Below are 15,847 nucleotides of genomic sequence, written 5' to 3' on the forward strand. Positions count from 1 at the left end.
TATTTTCATAGAAATCCCTGTTTTTAACCTAAAATATCGCTTATTTTCATAGAAATCCCTGTTTTTAACCTCAAATATCGCTTATTTTCATAGAAATCCCTGTTTTTCCCCTAAAATATCGCTTATTTTCATAGAAATCCCTGTTTTTCCCCTTAAATATCGCTTATTTTCATAGAAATCCCTGTTTTTAACCTTAAATATCGCTTATTTTCATAGAAATCCCTGTTTTTAACCTAAAATATCGCTTATTTTCATAGAAATCCCTGTTTTTAACCTCAAATATCGCTTATTTTCATAGAAATCCCTGTTTTTAACCTAAAATATCGCTTATTTTCATAGAAATCCCAGTTTTTAACCTAAAATATCGCTTATTTTCATAGAAATCCCTGTTTTTAACCTCAAATATCGCTTATTTTCATAGAAATCCCTGTTTTTAACCCCTAAAATATCGCTTATTTTCATAGAAATCCCTGTTTTTCCCCTTAAATATCGCTTATTTTCATAGAAATCCCTGTTTTTCCCCTTAAATATCGCTTATTTTCATAGAAATCCCAGTTTTTAACTCAAATATCGCTTATTTTCATAGAAATCCCTGTTTTTAACCTCAAATATCGCTTATTTTCCTAGAAATCCCTGTTTTTAACCTAAAATATCGCTTATTTTCATAGAAATCCCTGTTTTTAACCTAAAATATCGCTTATTTTCATAGAAATCCCTGTTTTTAACCTAAAATATCGCTTATTTTCATAGAAATCCCAGTTTTTAACCTTAAATATCGCTTATTTTCATAGAAATCCCTGTTTTTAACCTCAAATATCGCTTATTTTCATAGAAATCCCTGTTTTTCCCCTTAAATATCGCTTATTTTCATAGAAATCCCAGTTTTTAACCTAAAATATCGCTTATTTTCATAGAAATCCCTGTTTTTAACCTTAAATATCGCTTATTTTCATAGAAATCCCTGTTTTTAACCTCAAATATCGCTTATTTTCATAGAAATCCCTGTTTTTCCCCTTAAATATCGCTTATTTTCATAGAAATCCCTGTTTTTCCCCTTAAATATCGCTTATTTTCCTAGAAATCCCTGTTTTTAACCTAAAATATCGCTTATTTTCCTAGAAATCCCTGTTTTTATCATCTAAATATCGCTTATTTTCATAGAAATCCCTGTTTTTAACCTAAAATATCGCTTATTTTCATAGAAATCCCTGTTTTTCCCCTTAAATATCGCTTATTTTCATAGAAATCCCTGTTTTTCCCCTTAAATATCGCTTATTTTCATAGAAATCCCTGTTTTTAACCTCAAATATCGCTTATTTTCATAGAAATCCCTGTTTTTAACCTAAAATATCGCTTATTTCCATAGAAATCCCTGTTTTCAACCTAAAATATCGCTTATTTTCATAGAAATCCCTGTTTTTCCCCTTAAATATCGCTTATTTTCATAGAAATCCCTGTTTTTAACCTCAAATATCGCTTATTTTCATAGAAATCCCTGTTTTTAACCTAAAATATCGCTTATTTTCATAGAAATCCCTGTTTTTAACCTCAAATATCGCTTATTTTCATAGAAATCCCTGTTTTTAACCTAAAATATCGCTTATTTTCATAGAAATCCCTGTTTTTAACCTAAAATATCGCTTATTTTCATAGAAATCCCTGTTTTTAACCTAAAATATCGCTTATTTTCATAGAAATCCCAGTTTTTCCCCTTAAATATCGCTTATTTTCATAGAAATCCCTGTTTTTAACCTAAAATATCGCTTATTTTCATAGAAATCCCTGTTTTTAACCTTAAATATCGCTTATTTTCATAGAAATCCCTGTTTTTCCCCTTAAATATTGCTTATTTTCATAGAAATCCCAGTTTTTAACATAAAATATCGCTTATTTTCATAGAAATCCCTGTTTTTCCCCTTAAATATCGCTTATTTTCATAGAAATCCCAGTTTTTAACCTAAAATATCGCTTATTTTCATAGAAATCCCTGTTTTTCCCCTTAAATATCGCTTATTTTCATAGAAATCCCTGTTTTTCCCCTTAAATATCGCTTATTTTCATAGAAATCCCTGTTTTTAACCTAAAATATCGCTTATTTTCATAGAAATCCCAGTTTTTAACCTAAAATATCGCTTATTTTCCTAGAAATCCCTGTTTTTAACCTAAAATATCGCTTATTTTCATAGAAATCCCTGTTTTTAACCTAAGATATCGCTTATTTTCCTAGAAATCCCTGTTTTTCCCCTTAAATATCGCTTATTTTCCTAGAAATCCCTGTTTTTAACCTAAAATATCGCTTATTTTCATAGAAATCCCTGTTTTTAACCTAAAATATCGCTTATTTTCAAAGAAATCCCTGTTTTTCCCCTTAAATATCGCTTATTTTCATAGAAATCCCTGTTTTTAACCTTAAATATCGCTTATTTTCATAGAAATCCCTGTTTTTCCCCTTAAATATCGCTTATTTTCATAGAAATCCCAGTTTTTATCCTCAAATATCGCTTATTTTCATAGAAATCCCTGTTTTTAACCTGAAATATCGCTTATTTTCATCGAAATCCCTGTTTTTAACCTAAAATATCGCTTATTTTCATAGAAATCCCTGTTTTTAACCTAAAATATCGCTTATTTTCATAGAAATCCCTGTTTTCCACCTAAAATATCGCTTATTTTCATAGAAATCCCTGTTTTTAACCTCAAATATCGCTTATTTTCATAGAAATCCCTGTTTTTAACCTGAAATATCACTTATTTTCCTAGAAATCCCTGTTTTTAACCTAAAATATTGCTTATTTTCATAGAAATCCCAGTTTTTAACCTCAAATATCGCTTATTTTCATAGAAATCCCTGTTTTTAACCTAAAATATCGCTTATTTTCATAGAAATCCCAGTTTTTAACCTCAAATATCGCTTATTTTCATAGAAATCCCTTTTTTTAACCTTAAATATCCCTTATTTTCCTAGAAATCCCTGTTTTTCCCCTTAAATATCGCTTATTTTCATAGAAATCCCAGTTTTTCCCCTTAAATATCGCTTATTTTCATAGAAATCCCTGTTTTTAACCTCAAATATCGCTTATTTTCATAGAAATCCCAGTTTTTCGCCTTAAATATCGCTTGTTTTCATAGAAATCCCTGTTTTTAACCTAAAATATCGCTTATTTTCATAGAAATCCCTGTTTTTATCCTCAAATATCGCTTATTTGCGTAGAAATCCCTGTTTTTAACCTAAAATATCGCTTATTTTCATAGAAATCCCAGTTTTCAACCTAAAATATCGCTTATTTTCCTAGAAATCCCTGTTTTTAACCTCAAATATCGCTTATTTTCATAGAAATCCCTGTTTTTAACCTAAACTATCACTTATTTTCATAGAAATCCCAGTTTTTATCATCAAAATATCGCTTATTTTCCTAGAAATCCCTGTTTTTAACCTCAAATATCGCTTATTTTCATAGAAATCCCTGTTTTTAACCTAAAATATCACTTATTTTCCTAGAAATCCCTGTTTTTAACCTAAGATATCGCTTATTTTCCTAGAAATCCCTGTTTTTCCCCTTAAATATCGCTTATTTTCATAGAAATCCCTGTTTTTAACCTCAAATATCGCTTATTTTCATAGAAATCCCAGTTTTTAACCTTAAATATCGCTTATTTTCATAGAAATCCCAGTTTTTAACCTAAAATATCGCTTATTTTCATAGAAATCCCTGTTTTTCCCCTTAAATATTGCTTATTTTCATAGAAATCCCAGTTTTTAACCTCAAATATCGCTTATTTTCATAGAAATCCCTGTTTTTCCCCTTAAATATCGCTTATTTTCATAGAAATCCCAGTTTTTAACCTAAAATATCGCTTATTTTCATAGAAATCCCTGTTTTTCCCCTTAAATATCGCTTATTTTCATAGAAATCCCTGTTTTTATCATCAAAATATCACTTATTTTCCTAGAAATCCCTGTTTTTAACCTAAAATATCGCTTATTTTCATAGAAATCCCTGTTTTTCCCCTTAAATATCGCTTATTTTCATAGAAATCCCTGTTTTTAACCTCAAATATCGCTTATTTTCATAGAAATCCCAGTTTTTAACCTTAAATATCGCTTATTTTCATAGAAATCCCTGTTTTTAACCTTAAATATCGCTTATTTTCATAGAAATCCCTGTTTTTAACCTCAAATATTGCTTATTTTCATAGAAATCCCAGTTTTTAACCTCAAATATCGCTTATTTTCATAGAAATCCCTGTTTTTCCCCTTAAATATCGCTTATTTTCATAGAAATCCCAGTTTTTAACCTAAAATATCGCTTATTTTCATAGAAATCCCTGTTTTTAACCTAAAATATCGCTTATTTTCATAGAAATCCCTGTTTTTCCCCTTAAATATCGCTTATTTTCATAGAAATCCCTGTTTTTAACCTAAAATATCGCTTATTTTCGTAGAAATCCCAGTTTTCAACCTAAAATATCGCTTATTTTCATAGAAATCCCTGTTTTTCCCCTTAAATATCGCTTATTTTCATAGAAATCCCTGTTTTTAACCTAAAATATCGCTTATTTTCATTGAAATCCCTGTTTTTAACCTAAAATATCGCTTATTTTCCTAGAAATCCCTGTTTTTAACCTAAATATCGCTTATTTTCATAGAAATCCCTGTTTTTCCCCTTAAATATCGCTTATTTTCATAGAAATCCCTGTTTTTCCCCTTAAATATCGCTTATTTTCATAGAAATCCCTGTTTTTAACCTCAAATATCGCTTATTTTCATAGAAATCCCTGTTTTTCCCCTTAAATATCGCTTATTTTCCTAGAAATCCCTGTTTTTAACCTAAAATATCGCTTATTTCCATAGAAATCCCTGTTTTTAACCTCAAATATCGCTTATTTTCATAGAAATCCCTGTTTTTAACCTAAAATATCGCTTATTTCCATAGAAATCCCAGTTTTTAACCTAAAATATCGCTTATTTTCATAGAAATCCCTGTTTTTAACCTCAAATATCGCTTATTTTCATAGAAATCCCAGTTTTTCCCCTCAAATATCGCTTATTTTCATAGAAATCCCTGTTTTTAACCTAAAATATCACTTATTTCCATAGAAATCCCTGTTTTTAACCTCAAATATCGCTTATTTTCATAGAAATCCCTGTTTTTAACCTCAAATATCGCTTATTTTCATAGAAATCCCAGTTTTTCCCCTTAAATATCGCTTGTTTTCATAGAAATCCCTGTTTTTAACCTAAAATATCGCTTATTTTCATAGAAATCCCTGTTTTTAACCTAAAATATCGCTTATTTTCATAGAAATCCCAGTTTTTAACCTTAAATATCGCTTATTTTCATAGAAATCCCTGTTTTTCCCCTTAAATATCGCTTATTTTCATAGAAATCCCTGTTTTTCCCCTTAAATATCGCTTATTTTCATAGAAATCCCTGTTTTTCCCCTTAAATATCGCTTATTTTCATAGAAATCCCTGTTTTTAACCTAAAATATCGCTTATTTTCCTAGAAATCCCTGTTTTTAACCTAAAATATCGCTTATTTTCATAGAAATCCCTGTTTTAACCTAAATATCGCTTATTTTCATAGAAATCCCTGTTTTCCCCTAAAATATCGCTTATTTTCATAGAAATCCCTGTTTTTCCCCTTAAATATCGCTTATTTTCATAGAAATCCCTGTTTTTAACCTTAAATATCGCTTATTTTCATAGAAATCCCTGTTTTTAACCTAAAATATCGCTTATTTTCATAGAAATCCCTGTTTTCCCCCATAATTATCACTTATTTTCATAGAAATCCCTGTTTTTAACCTCAAATATCGCTTATTTTCATAGAAATCCTTGTTTTTAACCTAAAATATCGCTTATTTCCATAGAAATCCCTGTTTTTAACCTAAAATATCGCTTATTTTCATAGAAATCCCTGTTTTTAACCTCAAATATCGCTTATTTTCATAGAAATCCCTGTTATTCCCCTAAAATATCGCTTATTTTCATAGAAATCCCTGTTTTTCCCCTTAAATATCGCTTATTTTCATAGATATCCCAGTTTTTCCCCTTAAATATCGCTTATTTCCATAGAAATCCCAGTTTTTAACGTAAAATATCGCTTATTTTCCTAGAAATCCCTGTTTTTAACCTCAAATATCGCTTATTTTCCTAGAAATCCCAGTTTTTAACCTTAAATATCGCTTATTTTCCATAGAAATCCCTGTTTTTAACCTAAAATATCGCTTATTTTCATAGAAATCCCTGTTTTTATCCTCAAATATCGCTTATTTTCATAGAAATCCCTGTTTTTAACCTCAAATATCGCTTATTTTCATAGAAATCCCAGTTTTTAACCTTAAATATCGCTTATTTTCCTAGAAATCCCTGTTTTTAACCTAAAATATCGCTTATTTTCATAGAAATCCCTGTTTTTCCCCTTAAATATTGCTTATTTTCATAGGAATCCCAGTTTTTAACCTAAAATATCGCTTATTTTCATAGAAATCCCAGTTTTTCCCCTTAAATATCGCTTATTTTCATAGAAATCCCAGTTTTTAACCTCAAATATCGCTTATTTTCATAGAAATCCCTGTTTTTCCCCTTAAATATCGCTTATTTTCATAGAAATCCCTGTTTTTCCCCTTAAATATCGCTTATTTTCATAGAAATCCCTGTTTTTAACCTAAAATATCGCTTATTTTCCTAGAAATCCCTGTTTTTATCATCTAAATATCGCTTATTTTCATAGAAATCCCTGTTTTTCCCCTTAAATATCGCTTATTTTCATAGAAATCCCTGTTTTTCCCCTTAAATATCGCTTATTTTCATAGAAATCCCTGTTTTTCCCCTTAAATATCGCTTATTTTCCTAGAAATCCCTGTTTTTCCCCTTAAATATCGCTTATTTTCCTAGAAATCCCTGTTTTTAACCTAAAATATCGCTTATTTTCCTAGAAATCCCTGTTTTTAACCTCAAATATCGCTTATTTTCATAGAAATCCCAGTTTTTCCCCTTAAATATCGCTTATTTTCATAGAAATCCCTGTTTTTAACCTCAAATATCGCTTATTTTCATAGAAATCCCTGTTTTTAACCTAAAATATCGCTTATTTTCATAGAAATCCCTGTTTTTAACCTAAAATATCGCTTATTTTCATAGAAATCCCTGTTTTCAACCTAAAATATCGCTTATTTTCATAGAAATCCCTGTTTTTATCCTAAAATATCGCTTATTTTCATAGAAATCCCTGTTTTTATCCTAAGATATCGCTTATTTTCATAGAAATCCCTGTTTTTCCCCTTAAATATCGCTTATTTTCATAGAAATCCCTGTTTTTAACCTCAAATATCGCTTATTTTCCTAGAAATCCCTGTTTTTAACCTAAAATATCGCTTATTTTCATAGAAATCCCTGTTTCTAACCTAAAATATCGCTTATTTTCATAGAAATCCCAGTTTTTAACCTCAAATATCGCTTATTTTCATAGAAATCCCTGTTTTTAACCTAAAATATCGCTTATTTTCCTAGAAATCCCTGTTTTTAACCTAAAATATCGCTTATTTTCCTAGAAATCCCTGTTTTTCCCCTTAAATATCGCTTATTTTCATAGAAATCCCTGTTTTTAACCTTAAATATCGCTTATTTTCATAGAAATCCCAGTTTTTAACCTAAAATATCGCTTATTTTCATAGAAATCCCTGTTTTTAACCTAAAATATCGCTTATTTTCATAGAAATCCCTGTTTTTAACCTAAAATATCGCTTATTTTCATAGAAATCCCTGTTTTTCCCCTTAAATATCGCTTATTTTCATAGAAATCCCTGTTTTTCCCCTTAAATATCGCTTATTTTCATAGAAATCCCTGTTTTTAACCTAAAATATCGCTTATTTTCATAGAAATCCCTGTTTTTAACCTAAAATATCGCTTATTTTCATAGAAATCCCTGTTTTTAACCTAAGATATCGCTTATTTTCCTAGAAATCCCTGTTTTTCCCCTTAAATATCGCTTATTTTCCTAGAAATCCCTGTTTTTAACCTAAAATATCGCTTATTTTCATAGAAATCCCTGTTTTTAACCTAAAATATCGCTTATTTTCATAGAAATCCCTGTTTTTCCCCTTAAATATCGCTTATTTTCATAGAAATCCCTGTTTTTAACCTTAAATATCGCTTATTTTCATAGAAATCCCTGTTTTTCCCCTTAAATATCGCTTATTTTCATAGAAATCCCAGTTTTTATCCTCAAATATCGCTTATTTTCATAGAAATCCCTGTTTTTAACCTGAAATATCGCTTATTTTCATAGAAATCCCTGTTTTTAACCTAAAATATCGCTTATTTTCATAGAAATCCCTGTTTTTAACCTAAAATATCGCTTATTTTCATAGAAATCCCTGTTTTCCACCTAAAATATCGCTTATTTTCATAGAAATCCCTGTTTTTAACCTCAAATATCGCTTATTTTCATAGAAATCCCTGTTTTTAACCTGAAATATCGCTTATTTTCCTAGAAATCCCTGTTTTTAACCTAAAATATCGCTTATTTTCATAGAAATCCCAGTTTTTCCCCTTAAATATCGCTTATTTTCATAGAAATCCCTGTTTTTAACCTAAAATATCGCTTATTTTCATAGAAATCCCTGTTTTTAACCTAAAATATCGCTTATTTTCCTAGAAATCCCTGTTTTTAACCTAAAATATCGCTTATTTTCATAGAAATCCCAGTTTTTAACCTCAAATATCGCTTATTTTCATAGAAATCCCTGTTTTTAATTTAAAATATCGCTTATTTTCATAGAAATCCCTGTTTTTAACCTAAATATCGCTTATTTTCATAGAAATCCCAGTTTTTATCATCAAAATATCGCTTATTTTCATAGAAATCCCTGTTTTTAACCTCAAATATCGCTTATTTTCATAGAAATCCCTGTTTTTAACCTAAAATATCGCTTATTTTCATAGAAATCCCTGTTTTTAACCTAAAATATCGCTTATTTTCATAGAAATCCCTGTTTTTCCCCTTAAATATCGCTTATTTTCATAGAAATCCCAGTTTTTAACCCTAAAATATCGCTTATTTTCATAGAAATCCCTGTTTTTCCCCTTAAATATCGCTTATTTTCATAGAAATCCCTGTTTTTAACCTCAAATATCGCTTATTTTCATAGAAATCCCTGTTTTTAACCTAAAATATCGCTTATTTTCATAGAAATCCCTGTTTTTCCCCTAAAATATCGCTTATTTTCATAGAAATCCCAGTTTTTCCCCTAAAATATCGCTTATTTTCATAGAAATCCCTGTTTTTAACCTCAAATATCGCTTATTTTCCTAGAAATCCCTGTTTTTAACCTAAAATATCGCTTATTTTCCTAGAAATCCCTGTTTTTCCCCTAAATATCGCTTATTTTCATAGAAATCCCTGTTTTTAACCTCAAATATCGCTTATTTTCATAGAAATCCCTATTTTTCCCCTAAAATATCGCTTATTTTCATAGAAATCCCTGTTTTTAACCTAAAATATCGCTTATTTTCATAGAAATCCCTGTTTTTAATTTAAAATATCGCTTATTTTCATAGAAATCCCTGTTTTTCCCCAAAAATATCGCTTATTTTCATAGAAATCCCTGTTTTTCCCCTTAAATATCGCTTATTTTCATAGAAATCCCAGTTTTTAACCTCAAATATCGCTTATTTTCATAGAAATCCCTGTTTTTCCCCTTAAATATCACTTATTTTCATAGAAATCCCTGTTTTTTCCCCTTAGATATCGCTTATTTTCCTAGAAATCCCTGTTTTTCCCCTTAAATATCGCTTATTTTCATAGAAATCCCTGTTTTTAACCTCAAATATCGCTTATTTTCATAGAAATCCCTGTTTTTAACCTCAAATATCGCTTATTTTCATAGAAATCCCTGTTTTTAACCTAAAATATCGCTTATTTTCATAGAAATCCCTGTTTTTAACCTCAAATATCGCTTATTTTCATAGAAATCCCTGTTTTTAACCTTAAATATCGCTTATTTTCATAGAAATCCCTGTTTTTAACCTTAAATATCGCTTATTTTCATAGAAATCCCTGTTTTTCCCCTTAAATATCGCTTATTTTCATAGAAATCCCAGTTTTTAACATAAAATATCGCTTATTTTCATAGAAATCCCTGTTTTTCCCCTTAAATATCGCTTATTTTCATAGAAATCCCTGTTTTTAACCTAAAATATCGCTTATTTTCATAGAAATCCCTGTTTTTCCCCTTAAATATCGCTTATTTTCATAGAAATCCCTGTTTTTCCCCTTAAATATCGCTTATTTTCATAGAAATCCCTGTTTTTAACCTAAAATATCGCTTATTTTCATAGAAATCCCTGTTTTTCCCCTTAAATATCGCTTATTTTCCTAGAAATCCCTGTTTTTCCCCTTAAATATCGCTTATTTTCATAGAAATCCCTGTTTTTAACCTAAGATATCGCTTATTTTCCTAGAAATCCCTGTTTTTCCCCTTAAATATCGCTTATTTTCCTAGAAATCCCTGTTTTTAACCTAAATATCGCTTATTTTCATAGAAATCCCTGTTTTTAACCTAAAATATCGCTTATTTTCAAAGAAATCCCTGTTTTTCCCCTTAAATATCGCTTATTTTCATAGAAATCCCTGTTTTTCCCCTTAAATATCGCTTATTTTCATAGAAATCCCTGTTTTTCCCCTTAAATATCGCTTATTTTCATAGAAATCCCAGTTTTTATCCTCAAATATCGCTTATTTTCATAGAAATCCCTGTTTTTAACCTGAAATATCGCTTATTTTCATCGAAATCCCTGTTTTTAACCTAAAATATCGCTTATTTTCATAGAAATCCCTGTTTTTAACCTAAAATATCGCTTATTTTCATAGAAATCCCTGTTTTCCACCTAAAATATCGCTTATTTTCATAGAAATCCCTGTTTTTAACCTCAAATATCGCTTATTTTCATAGAAATCCCTGTTTTTAACCTGAAATATCACTTATTTTCCTAGAAATCCCTGTTTTTAACCTAAAATATTGCTTATTTTCATAGAAATCCCAGTTTTTAACCTCAAATATCGCTTATTTTCCTAGAAATCCCTGTTTTTAACCTAAAATATCGCTTATTTTCATAGAAATCCCTGTTTCTAACCTAAAATATCGCTTATTTTCATAGAAATCCCAGTTTTTAACCTCAAATATCGCTTATTTTCATAGAAATCCCTTTTTTTAACCTTAAATATCCCTTATTTTCCTAGAAATCCCTGTTTTTCCCCTTAAATATCGCTTATTTTCATAGAAATCCCAGTTTTTCCCCTTAAATATCGCTTATTTTCATAGAAATCCCTGTTTTTAACCTCAAATATCGCTTATTTTCATAGAAATCCCAGTTTTTCGCCTTAAATATCGCTTGTTTTCATAGAAATCCCTGTTTTTAACCTAAAATATCGCTTATTTTCATAGAAATCCCTGTTTTTATCCTCAAATATCGCTTATTTGCGTAGAAATCCCTGTTTTTAACCTAAAATATCGCTTATTTTCATAGAAATCCCAGTTTTCAACCTAAAATATCGCTTATTTTCCTAGAAATCCCTGTTTTTAACCTCAAATATCGCTTATTTTCATAGAAATCCCTGTTTTTAACCTAAACTATCACTTATTTTCATAGAAATCCCAGTTTTTATCATCAAAATATCGCTTATTTTCCTAGAAATCCCTGTTTTTAACCTCAAATATCGCTTATTTTCATAGAAATCCCTGTTTTTAACCTAAAATATCACTTATTTTCCTAGAAATCCCTGTTTTTAACCTAAGATATCGCTTATTTTCCTAGAAATCCCTGTTTTTCCCCTTAAATATCGCTTATTTTCATAGAAATCCCTGTTTTTAACCTCAAATATCGCTTATTTTCATAGAAATCCCAGTTTTTAACCTTAAATATCGCTTATTTTCATAGAAATCCCAGTTTTTAACCTAAAATATCGCTTATTTTCATAGAAATCCCTGTTTTTCCCCTTAAATATTGCTTATTTTCATAGAAATCCCAGTTTTTAACCTCAAATATCGCTTATTTTCATAGAAATCCCTGTTTTTCCCCTTAAATATCGCTTATTTTCATAGAAATCCCAGTTTTTAACCTAAAATATCGCTTATTTTCATAGAAATCCCTGTTTTTCCCCTTAAATATCGCTTATTTTCATAGAAATCCCTGTTTTTATCATCAAAATATCACTTATTTTCATAGAAATCCCTGTTTTTAACCTAAAATATCGCTTATTTTCCTAGAAATCCCTGTTTTTCCCCTTAAATATCGCTTATTTTCATAGAAATCCCTGTTTTTAACCTCAAATATCGCTTATTTTCATAGAAATCCCAGTTTTTAACCTTAAATATCGCTTATTTTCATAGAAATCCCTGTTTTTAACCTTAAATATCGCTTATTTTCATAGAAATCCCTGTTTTTAACCTCAAATATTGCTTATTTTCATAGAAATCCCAGTTTTTAACCTCAAATATCGCTTATTTTCATAGAAATCCCTGTTTTTCCCCTTAAATATCGCTTATTTTCATAGAAATCCCAGTTTTTAACCTAAAATATCGCTTATTTTCATAGAAATCCCTGTTTTTAACCTAAAATATCGCTTATTTTCATAGAAATCCCTGTTTTTCCCCTTAAATATCGCTTATTTTCATAGAAATCCCTGTTTTTAACCTAAAATATCGCTTATTTTCGTAGAAATCCCAGTTTTCAACCTAAAATATCGCTTATTTTCATAGAAATCCCTGTTTTTCCCCTTAAATATCGCTTATTTTCATAGAAATCCCTGTTTTTAACCTAAAATATCGCTTATTTTCATTGAAATCCCTGTTTTTAACCTAAAATATCGCTTATTTTCCTAGAAATCCCTGTTTTTAACCTCAAATATCGCTTATTTTCATAGAAATCCCTGTTTTTCCCCTTAAATATCGCTTATTTTCATAGAAATCCCTGTTTTTCCCCTTAAATATCGCTTATTTTCATAGAAATCCCTGTTTTTAACCTCAAATATCGCTTATTTTCATAGAAATCCCTGTTTTTAACCTAAAATATCGCTTATTTTCCTAGAAATCCCTGTTTTTAACCTAAAATATCGCTTATTTTCATAGAAATCCCTGTTTTTAACCTAAAATATCGCTTATTTCCATAGAAATCCCTGTTTTTAACCTAAAATATCGCTTATTTTCATAGAAATCCCTGTTTTTAACCTCAAATATCGCTTATTTTCATAGAAATCCCAGTTTTTCCCCTCAAATATCGCTTATTTTCATAGAAATCCCTGTTTTTAACCTAAAATATCACTTATTTTCATAGAAATCCCTGTTTTTAACCTCAAATATCGCTTATTTTCATAGAAATCCCTGTTTTTAACCTCAAATATCGCTTATTTTCATAGAAATCCCAGTTTTTCCCCTTAAATATCGCTTATTTTCATAGAAATCCCTGTTTTTAACCTAAAATATCGCTTATTTTCATAGAAATCCCTGTTTTTAACCTAAAATATCGCTTATTTTCATAGAAATCCCAGTTTTTAACCTTAAATATCGCTTATTTTCATAGAAATCCCTGTTTTTCCCCTTAAATATCGCTTATTTTCATAGAAATCCCTGTTTTTCCCCTTAAATATCGCTTATTTTCATAGAAATCCCTGTTTTTCCCCTTAAATATCGCTTATTTTCCTAGAAATCCCTGTTTTTAACCTAAAATATCGCTTATTTTCCTAGAAATCCCTGTTTTTAACCTAAAATATCGCTTATTTTCATAGAAATCCCTGTTTTTAACCTAAATATCGCTTATTTTCATAGAAATCCCTGTTTTCCCCTAAAATATCGCTTATTTTCGTAGAAATCCCTGTTTTTCCCCTTAAATATCGCTTATTTTCATAGAAATCCCTGTTTTTAACCTTAAATATCGCTTATTTTCATAGAAATCCCTGTTTTTAACCTAAAATATCGCTTATTTTCATAGAAATCCCTGTTTTCCCCCATAATTATCACTTATTTTCATAGAAATCCCTGTTTTTAACCTCAAATATCGCTTATTTTCATAGAAATCCTTGTTTTTAACCTAAAATATCGCTTATTTCCATAGAAATCCCAGTTTTTAACCTAAAATATCGCTTATTTTCATAGAAATCCCTGTTTTTAACCTCAAATATCGCTTATTTTCATAGAAATCCCTGTTATTCCCCTAAAATATCGCTTATTTTCATAGAAATCCCTGTTTTTCCCCTTAAATATCGCTTATTTTCATAGATATCCCAGTTTTTCCCCTTAAATATCGCTTATTTCCATAGAAATCCCAGTTTTTAACGTAAAATATCGCTTATTTTCCTAGAAATCCCTGTTTTTAACCTCAAATATCGCTTATTTTCCTAGAAATCCCAGTTTTTAACCTAAAATATCGCTTATTTTCATAGAAATCCCAGTTTTTATCCTCAAATATCGCTTATTTTCATAGAAATCCCTGTTTTTAACCTCAAATATCGCTTATTTTCATAGAAATCCCAGTTTTTAACCTTAAATATCGCTTATTTTCCTAGAAATCCCTGTTTTTAACCTAAAATATCGCTTATTTTCATAGAAATCCCTGTTTTTCCCCTTAAATATTGCTTATTTTCATAGGAATCCCAGTTTTTAACCTAAAATATCGCTTATTTTCATAGAAATCCCAGTTTTTCCCCTTAAATATCGCTTATTTTCATAGAAATCCCAGTTTTTAACCTCAAATATCGCTTATTTTCATAGAAATCCCTGTTTTTCCCCTTAAATATCGCTTATTTTCATAGAAATCCCTGTTTTTCCCCTTAAATATCGCTTATTTTCATAGAAATCCCTGTTTTTAACCTAAAATATCGCTTATTTTCCTAGAAATCCCTGTTTTTATCATCTAAATATCGCTTATTTTCATAGAAATCCCTGTTTTTCCCCTTAAATATCGCTTATTTTCATAGAAATCCCTGTTTTTCCCCTTAAATATCGCTTATTTTCATAGAAATCCCTGTTTTTCCCCTTAAATATCGCTTATTTTCATAGAAATCCCTGTTTTTCCCCTTAAATATCGCTTATTTTCCTAGAAATCCCTGTTTTTAACCTAAAATATCGCTTATTTCCATAGAAATCCCTGTTTTCAACCTAAAATATCGCTTATTTTCATAGAAATCCCTGTTTTTATTCTAAAATATCGCTTATTTTCATAGAAATCCCTGTTTTTATCCTAAGATATCGCTTATTTTCATAGAAATCCCTGTTTTTCCCCTTAAATATCGCTTATTTTCATAGAAATCCCTGTTTTTAACCTCAAATATCGCTTATTTTCCTAGAAATCCCTGTTTTTAACCTAAAATATCGCTTATTTTCATAGAAATCCCTGTTTCTAACCTAAAATATCGCTTATTTTCATAGAAATCCCAGTTTTTAACCTCAAATATCGCTTATTTTCATAGAAATCCCTGTTTTTAACCTAAAATATCGCTTATTTTCCTAGAAATCCCTGTTTTTAACCTAAAATATCGCTTATTTTCCTAGAAATCCCAGTTTTTCCCCTTAAATATCGCTTATTTTCATAGAAATCCCTGTTTTTAACCTCAAATATCGCTTATTTTCATAGAAATCCCAGTTTTTCGCCTTAAATATCGCTTGTTTTCATAGAAATCCCTGTTTTTAACCTAAAATATCGCTTATTTTCATAGAAATCCCTGTTTTTATCCTCAAATATCGCTTATTTGCGTAGAAATCCCTGTTTTTAACCTAAAATATCGCTTATTTTCATAGAAATCCCAGTTTTCAACCTCAAATATCGCTTATTTTCATAGAAATCCC

General features: G+C 29.3%; 1 long non-coding RNA gene across 49 annotated transcripts in view; it reads right to left on the reverse strand.

Annotated features, from left to right (window-relative positions):
• Positions 1 to 15,847, reverse strand: part of LOC128076605 (uncharacterized) — a 68,314-nt gene that overhangs the window by 36,291 nt on the left and 16,176 nt on the right. For 19 of the 49 annotated variants that reach the window (XR_008204496.1, XR_008204528.1, XR_008204531.1 and 16 more), the window contains 2 exons: positions 10,773 to 10,813; positions 8,149 to 8,353 (listed from right to left, as the gene is read on the reverse strand). This is a non-coding gene — a long non-coding RNA (uncharacterized LOC128076605). Of the gene's footprint in view, positions 1 to 69; positions 275 to 890; positions 973 to 1,752; positions 1,794 to 2,531; positions 2,614 to 4,091; positions 4,215 to 5,686; positions 5,728 to 8,148; positions 8,354 to 9,174; positions 9,257 to 9,953; positions 10,077 to 10,772; positions 10,814 to 12,373; positions 12,456 to 13,929; positions 13,971 to 15,847 lie in introns of all 49 variants that reach the window. The other 30 variants (XR_008204525.1, XR_008204518.1, XR_008204524.1 and 27 more) reach the window with 29 other exon arrangements.

Source organism: Tympanuchus pallidicinctus, unplaced genomic scaffold (genome assembly GCF_026119805.1).
Source record: "Tympanuchus pallidicinctus isolate F22 unplaced genomic scaffold, pur_lepc_1.0 scaffold145, whole genome shotgun sequence".
Classification (NCBI taxonomy): domain Eukaryota; kingdom Metazoa; phylum Chordata; class Aves; order Galliformes; family Phasianidae; genus Tympanuchus; species Tympanuchus pallidicinctus.